The sequence below is a fragment of the Daphnia pulicaria genome, unplaced genomic scaffold (genome assembly GCF_021234035.1).
Source record: "Daphnia pulicaria isolate SC F1-1A unplaced genomic scaffold, SC_F0-13Bv2 h1tg000109l, whole genome shotgun sequence".
NCBI classification, from domain to species: Eukaryota; Metazoa; Arthropoda; class Branchiopoda; order Diplostraca; family Daphniidae; genus Daphnia; species Daphnia pulicaria.
The window spans coordinates 35,001-42,500 of record NW_025804812.1 but is presented as its reverse complement, the minus strand read 5'-3'; the positions used below and the strand labels follow the sequence as shown (position 1 = coordinate 42,500).

General features: G+C 49.8%; 2 non-coding genes across 2 annotated transcripts in view; both read right to left on the bottom strand.

Moving 5' to 3' along the window:
• LOC124319009 overlaps positions 1 to 1,288 on the bottom strand; it is a 4,590-nt gene extending 3,302 nt beyond the window's left edge. Inside the window, exon 1 of the ribosomal RNA XR_006912702.1 lies at positions 1 to 1,288. This exon is cut by the window's left edge and continues 3,302 nt beyond it. This is a non-coding gene — a ribosomal RNA (large subunit ribosomal RNA).
• Positions 1,289 to 1,933: 645 nt separating this feature from the next.
• LOC124319003 lies at positions 1,934 to 2,087 on the bottom strand. Its single transcript, XR_006912695.1, has one exon. It is a non-coding gene; the product is annotated as a 5.8S ribosomal RNA (ribosomal RNA).
• Positions 2,088 to 7,500: the final 5,413 nt, after the last annotated feature.

Sequence of the window (7,500 nt, the reverse complement as noted above, 5' to 3'; positions counted from 1 at the left end):
TACCGGATGAAACTCCGTTTGTTCTCTTTGCGAGCACCCAGCTATCCTGAGGGAAACTTCGGGGGGAACCAGCTACTAGATGGTTCGATTAGTCTTTCGCCCCTATACCCAACTCCGACGATCGATTTGCACGTCAGAATCGCTGCGGACCTCCACCAGGGTTTCCCTGGCTTCGTCCTGGCCAGGCATAGGTCACCATCTTTCGGGTCCCAACGTGTGCGCTCTGGGTTCGTCCGGCCCGACTCGACCAAACCCTTTTAAGGGGGAAAGATCTCGCGAGCATTCGGACGCCCTGGGGTTGCGCCCGCTCTGTTCGAGACGGGATCACCCCTCGCGGATGCACCCTTCATCGGGGCCCGGCTTCACTTTCATTGCGCCTCGCGAGTTTAGTTTGATAATTTCTCGACGACTTGCGCACATGTTAGACTCCTTGGTCCGTGTTTCAAGACGGGTCGGGTGGGACCCGACTTCTACTCTCCGCTCTGGGCCTCCACAGGTTGAGCACCGCAACTTTTTCTCTTTTACAAAAAAAAGCTACGACACCTCCCGGGAGGAGACAGGTCACGACCGGGCAGTACTGTTGGGAAACGCCGCGCTCGTCATCGCGGCACCCGCGAAGGTAACCACGAAACTCGCTAACGGACGCCCCGTGTAACAGACACCCAGTCGGTCGCGGAGTCCTACTAGGCCCCCCACTTGCGGGACCTTGGCGTGGCTATTGCGATCGCAGAGACGACTTATGCAAGAGAGCCGCCAATTCAGGCAGTCTCCATGCAGCGTTAAGGGCATACAACCAAGTGCCGGGAGCGGGGACTTGTTCGACCTTCGAGGGCCCACCCGTTTAACCCCCTGAACGGTTTCACGCACTCTTGAACTCTCTCTTCAAAGTTCTTTTCAACTTTCCCTCGCGGTACTTGTTCGCCTATCGGTCTCGTGGCGATATTTAGCCTTAGAAGGAGTTTACCTCCCGCTTAGGGCTGCACGCTCAAGCAACCCGACTCTTGGGAAGGGATCCGATGCACGGTCTCGGCTCGTCTTATCTACGGGCCTGACACCCCTCTGTGGGTTGCTCGCCCCGTTCATGGAGACTTGGACGATAGATACCGGACAGACGCGCACGATCCTCCCGAACACCACATTCCTCGGCACCCGCTCAACCGGGCGCGAGGTTCGGTGCTGGGCTCATCCCTGTTCGCTCGCCGCTACTAAGGGAATCCTTGTTAGTTTCTTTTCCTCCGCTTACTGATATGCTTAAGTTCAGCGGGTAGTCTCATCTAAACTGAGGTCAGAATGAATTGTTTGTTTTCAAAAGGAGACAACACTTTATCTAGCTCGGCAGACTTTGGCGTTTTAAAGCCGGGAAAGATTGAATAATTGCCGGTTCAAATTTTTTTTTTTCGAAATAAAGCGAGTCTCTCGTTATTCGCAAAAATTAATTTACGAAAAGTGACAGGGGCGTCCTGCGGCTTTTTGTATTGAAACAACGCGTCGTGCGCGAACCAAGCTTGCATAACGAGCGGTTAGAGTGAGTGATAATTCGCGGTGGTCGACACTTCGACACGCCCGGCGCACACACACAACTAAACTCGCGTTGAAGCGGTATATCGCGCACACGCAGCCGACACCTTGTTCGAGAAGATGTGTTTATTTTCTAAAATTTTTTTTTGAGTTGGCTCAAAAATTTCCCATCTGTTTTGCCATCGAAAAAGGTTTCTTTTGAATAGAGAGGAAAAAAAACAAAACAGGGCGAACCTTCTTTTATTTTTCCCCCTTTTTTGTATTTGAGGCATCGCGGACACTTAAGTCGCGCGGCACCCAGACGTAGAGATTCGGGGGCTTATGCGGTCAGGCAGGGGTGAAAAATAAATCTCGGCCGCGACGCAACATGCAAAACCAGAGACTGAAAAAAATCTCTGTTCGTTCATCATTCGACCGACCCTCAGTCAGATGTGGCCCGAGCGAGAAGCTGGGCCGCCATTTACGTTCAAGATTTCGATGCTCCATGTGTTTCTGCAGTTCGCATGGATTAGCGCACTTTGCTGCGCTCTTCATCGATCCACGAGCCTAGTGATCCACCGTTCAGGGTCGTATATAAAACGACATATTCGTTTTCTTCTCTCTTTTTCTCCAACCCGCCCAAGCAAATGAATGCGAGGGCGGAGAAAGAAAGCCAGAAAGAAAATGTTCGATAAACACTCGTACTAGAATTTGGGTTTAGTGTGTTATTGTGATTTTGAATTCTTCCTACTTCATCGAGAGGGCGAAGGGCAAGCTTAAAAAACATTCGGTTTTCAACGGCATAGTGTCGGGCTTTGGAGTGTTAGTCCTATACGACGCACACGCACGCAACCACGAGTATCTACGCCCGAAAAGAACGTCCAGAGTAAAGTCTCACACTTTCGTCCCCCACCGAGAATCAAAAAATCCGAAGACGAAGAGAGAAACAAAAAAAAAACAATTTCGATTGGGCGTATCCGCTTTAAACCACCGCGCATCAGAGCGCCTGATACCCGTTCAAAATCTTGATGTTTTTTTTTTTTCCGACTCTCCATCCACCGAGTTTTTATTTTTCAAAGTGTTTGATTTAGGGACTAAGACTTTATAAAATCTCCTTTATTGTTCCTTCGGTACTCGCGGCCCAGGCGGGCTATCGTATTCTTCACTCTACTAACGTCAACACTGTGAGCGCCGCTAAAAGGGTCGAATGAATCTATAGAGACATTCACCATCGAAGCAGGAAGAATTTTGCTCACGGCCATAGACCAAATCGAAAGACTTTGTGTTTTTTTTTGAGCCGAGAGGAAAGAAAAATCAATTTGAAAAGGCGAATCCGCTTTAAAACCACCGCGCATCAGGAGCGCCTGATACCCGTTCAAAATAAATGATTTTCTTCCGTCAACCCACACATAGTTCATACGATGTCTTACGCCGAAAGACTTTTGATGGGGTTTTTTTGTTTGCAACTTTTAGTTGTTTCGTGCTCAACCAAAGCCATATGCGCAAAACATTTGTCTTGTTCGTTTATGATCCTTCCGCAGGTTCACCTACGGAAACCTTGTTACGACTTTTACTTCCTCTAAAGGATCAAGTTCGACCATCTTTCAGTCTCGCCGTTGGTAGGCACCGCACGGGCAGAGATTGCTCCCCACTCGACGGCACCCCGACAAGCCCGTCCGAAGGCCTCACTAAATCATTCAATCGGTAGTAGCGACGGGCGGTGTGTACAAAGGGCAGGGACGTAATCGACGCGGGGCTAGTGACCCGCGCCTACTAGGGGATTCCTGGTTCATGGGGATCATTGCAGTCCCCAATCCCAACCACGAAGGAGGTTCAGCGGTTACCCGGTCCTTTCGGACAGGGAGAGTGAAACCCGCTGATTCCTTCAGTGTAGCGCGCGTGCGGCCCAGGACATCTAAGGCATCACAGACCTGTTATTGCTCACTGTCACGCGGCTGGACGCCGCTTGTCCCCTCTAAGAAGACTGCGTGACGGACGCGAGAGCAGAAGGTATCGCCGGGGATGACGACGACCGAATAACAATAGAGCCAGCCCCCGCGCGAGACATCCCGACAAAGCCCCGCCATACCTCAATCCGCCAGGCAACCAACCCGTGAAGGCCGTACACCCGACGAACAGAGCACAACGAAACCAAGCCGAGAGATTGCCTCACTAAAGGAACCAGTCCCACCGAGACCCGAATCGCCGCCACCTGATCCCGACGCCTCCCGTACTCCCTTCGGTTTCAATTGATAAAACCCGTCACCTATTTAGCAGGCTAGAGTCCTCGTTCGTTATCGGAATTAACCAGACAAATCGCCTCCACCAACTAAGAACGGCCATGCACCACCACCCACCGAATCAAGAAAGAGCTCTCAATCTGTCAATCCTTCCAGTGTCCGGGCCTGGTGAGGTTTCCCGTGTTGAGTCAAATTAAGCCGCAGGCTCCACTCCTGGTGGTGCCCTTCCGTCAATTCCTGTAAGTTTCAGCTTTGCAACCATACTTCCCCCGGAACCCAAAGACTTTGGTTTCCCGGAAGCTGCCCGTCGAGTCATTGGAGTAACTCCGACGGATTGCTGGTTGGCATCGTTTATGGTTAGAACTAGGGCGGTATCTGATCGCCTTCGAACCTCTAACTTTCGTTCTTGATCAAGGAAAACATTCTTGGCAAATGCCTTCGCTGTTGTTCGGTCTTGCGGCCGGTCCAAGAATTTCACCTCTGTCGCCGCAGTACGAATGCCCCCGTCCCGTCCTCTATTGACCATTACCTCGGGTCCAAAAGTAAAAGACCAGCAAAATCGGACCGAGGTCCTATTCCATCATTCCATGCTGCGATATTCAGGCGTTGGGATACACCTGCTTTGAGCACTCTAATTTGTTCAAAGTAAACGTTGCCGGCCGCCCGAGACACCCGGTGAAGGGCACCCCGAACGATTGACCTGGGTGGAGCGAATCGAGTCAACTACGACCAAAATTTAAAAAAGAAACCCGAAAGAACTTTCCAACTCTGGCCGCAGATACAACAACGACCGCACCGACCACCACTCCGGCGATGTTGTCCCGACCGTGAAGAGAGTCGGGCTTTGACACCCGGGCTCCCAGAGCGTGAAACGCAACACCCTTGATCAGAGCGGCGCCGCCCGGCCCGAAGACAGACATCCGACTACGAGCTTTTTAACCGCAACAACTTTAATATACGCTATTGGAGCTGGAGTTACCGCGGCTGCTGGCACCAGACTTGCCCTCCAATGGTTCCTCGTTAAAGGATTTAAAGTGTACTCATTCCAATCACGGGGCCTCGGAAGAGTCCCGTATCGGTTATTTTTCGTCACTACCTCCCCGTGCCGGGAGTGGGTAATTTGCGCGCCTGCAGCCTTCCTTGGATGTGGTAGCCGTTTCTCAGGGCTCCCTCTCCGGATCGAACCCCGATTCCCCGTTACCCGTTGCAACCATGGTAGGCGCGTAACCTACCATCGACAGTTGATAAGGCAGACATTTGAAAGATACGTCGCCGGCGCGGAAGGCCGTGCGATCGGCGTGAAGTTATCCAGAGTCACCAAAATTGGTACGGTGCGCGAGCCCGAAAGCCCGGCCCCGACTGGTTTTGATCTAATAAAAGCACCTCTTCTGCGAGCCCGAAAGCCCGCAGTCGAGGCTCGAGTGCATGTATTAGCTCTAGAATTACCACAGTTATCCAAGTAGGATGGAGTGGATCTAAGGAACCCATAACTGATTTATTTGAGCCATTCGCGGTTTCGCCGTCTAGCGGCTTGTACTTAGACATGCATGGCTTAATCTTTGAGACAAGCATATGCTACTGGCAGGATCAACCAGGTATTTCGTGTATGTTTGTTTTGATATGCATCCGGCGAGTTGCGGGTTTTTATTTCGCCCACGCATCACCAAACACACACCAAATCAACACGTTTTTCGTTTTTTTTCTTTTTCTTCGGAAACTAAAATTTTTGATCGCAACGCCTGGCGTGTCACAGCGAGTCCCAGTGAAGAGAACACCGATCCGATCCGTTTTGTTGGATTTTTTTCATTTCAATTTCCAAAGTCAAAGACCATTCAACGGTCCTATGAGCCCAAAGTGAATCGGATTCATTCGACCGGTCTTGATATATTCATCAACTTTTTTTCCCGTATTACGGTTTTCGACGGTCATATGTGGCGTGCTGTATGCTCATAAGTCAAGCCTGCTTTACTAAGCTGACAAGCATACATCTTTTAAATTTTGTGGGCTCAGAGTTTTATTTTTATTTTTCCACCGCCGAGGCACACTCTCGCATCACCCCGCACGACACACACACACACACACACCTCACCGCTCAACGGTCACACGAGGCAGAATTTTCCGCAAAGACTTTCGAAAGAGAAAGAGAAAACTCGGAACAACCGCGGTCAGAGGCCAGCATAGAGGCATCGTATAGAAAGTCATGGGCGGAAAAAAACAAATCATTTCAAGTCGAGACAAGCAACCAGACTACCCCTATAAAAGTGCGCAATTCTTTAGAGTTCACCGAAGAATGACCGAGATCAAGTATGCACGACACGAACATATTCCAAGGGCAGCTGAAATAAGCGAATCTGCGCCGAAGCGCGAGAAAAGCAAGCGGTACACCGATGGGGATCGTTTTTTTATCGTGTTAGATTCGTTGTTGTCAAGCAAGGATTCTCAAAATGTTTTTTGCATTGCACCCAAGTTTCGTACTGATTACTTGTCGCAGACCGGTGACTGTCAAAAAAAAATTTTTTTACGTTTTTTCTTGAGAGGTCACTGCCTACACACAACTCCGGGCGGGCCGTACACTCACAGCCGTTTGAATTCTCCCTTCGTGTGTCATGGCCATAACTGAGCGTACATCTTACCGGGCGCCGAGTTGATCTGGCTTGTTCGATGAACGTTCGGGATACGTACAATCGATATAGCTCCAACCGTAACTCGTTTGTAATTACGCCGGCCATACTCAGCGGGCGCTCAGCTCAGCTCTCGATATCTTCCGTCGAAGGGAAGTTCGTAGTAAAAGAGAGTCAGAGTCGACGCCACATTTTGCGGTCCTCGCATCTCATCCGATTTTTGAATTTTATAGATTTGCCATCACTTCCACCCAATTCTCTCGTATATTTCAATCTCTTGACTTTGTCCGACCGGGCCGTCTTCGCCCCCCTTCAACTCCGTCCATCTCCACTTCTGTGTTCCACACAACGAGCTTCCGTCAAACGGCAAAATGTGAAATATGCGCACGCCGCACGAAATAATTTGAAAGCGTTCTGTTTGGTGGCTTTTTTATTTTTTATCTCTCGGCTCACACACACACACACACATTTCCGCGCTGAACGGTAATTTTTTTTGATACGGTGTCAAAAAGTGAAAAGACGCGCACCATTTTCTTTTCTCTTCCGTATCGTCGCTGACGGTAAACGCTGATGGTTATGATGCCGTAAGTTTGGAAGAAAGAATCTTTCCCGTCTTGTCTTGTTACGGTAAAATAACAAAGAACAAGCGTCCGATTTCTCTCACAGACGGCCACAGACAAACCACACGTGCCGAAGAAACGAAACGTCCGAAACCAAAAAAATGTTTGACGCGCGCACCTCTTCTGAACTTTTCGACCAAGAGTCGTTGGATCGAGTGACGAGCTTCTCAGCTGTCGCACCAATCGGTGAAGCGGGCGTTTGAATTCCCGTCCACATCGCGGTTCGGATATATTTTTACATATACCGACCATCGGAAATTTCGAAAACGGTTTTACCGAAGGAATGATATTTCACACACCGACAGCTCATCGAGTTCGTCTCCGTTCAACGGTTTTTTTTTTTTAAGACTTTTTGATCGCATGGGGCTAAACTGGTTAGAGCAAAGCCGCGATCCAAGCAGTGAAAAAAAAACAAAGACAGTGCAAGCGCGATCGAACGGAATCGAAACTAAAATCATGTGAAGTGGCGGGCGGAAAGGAGCTCAGCTACGGTGGAAATGAAACTACAACTAACGCCGAACC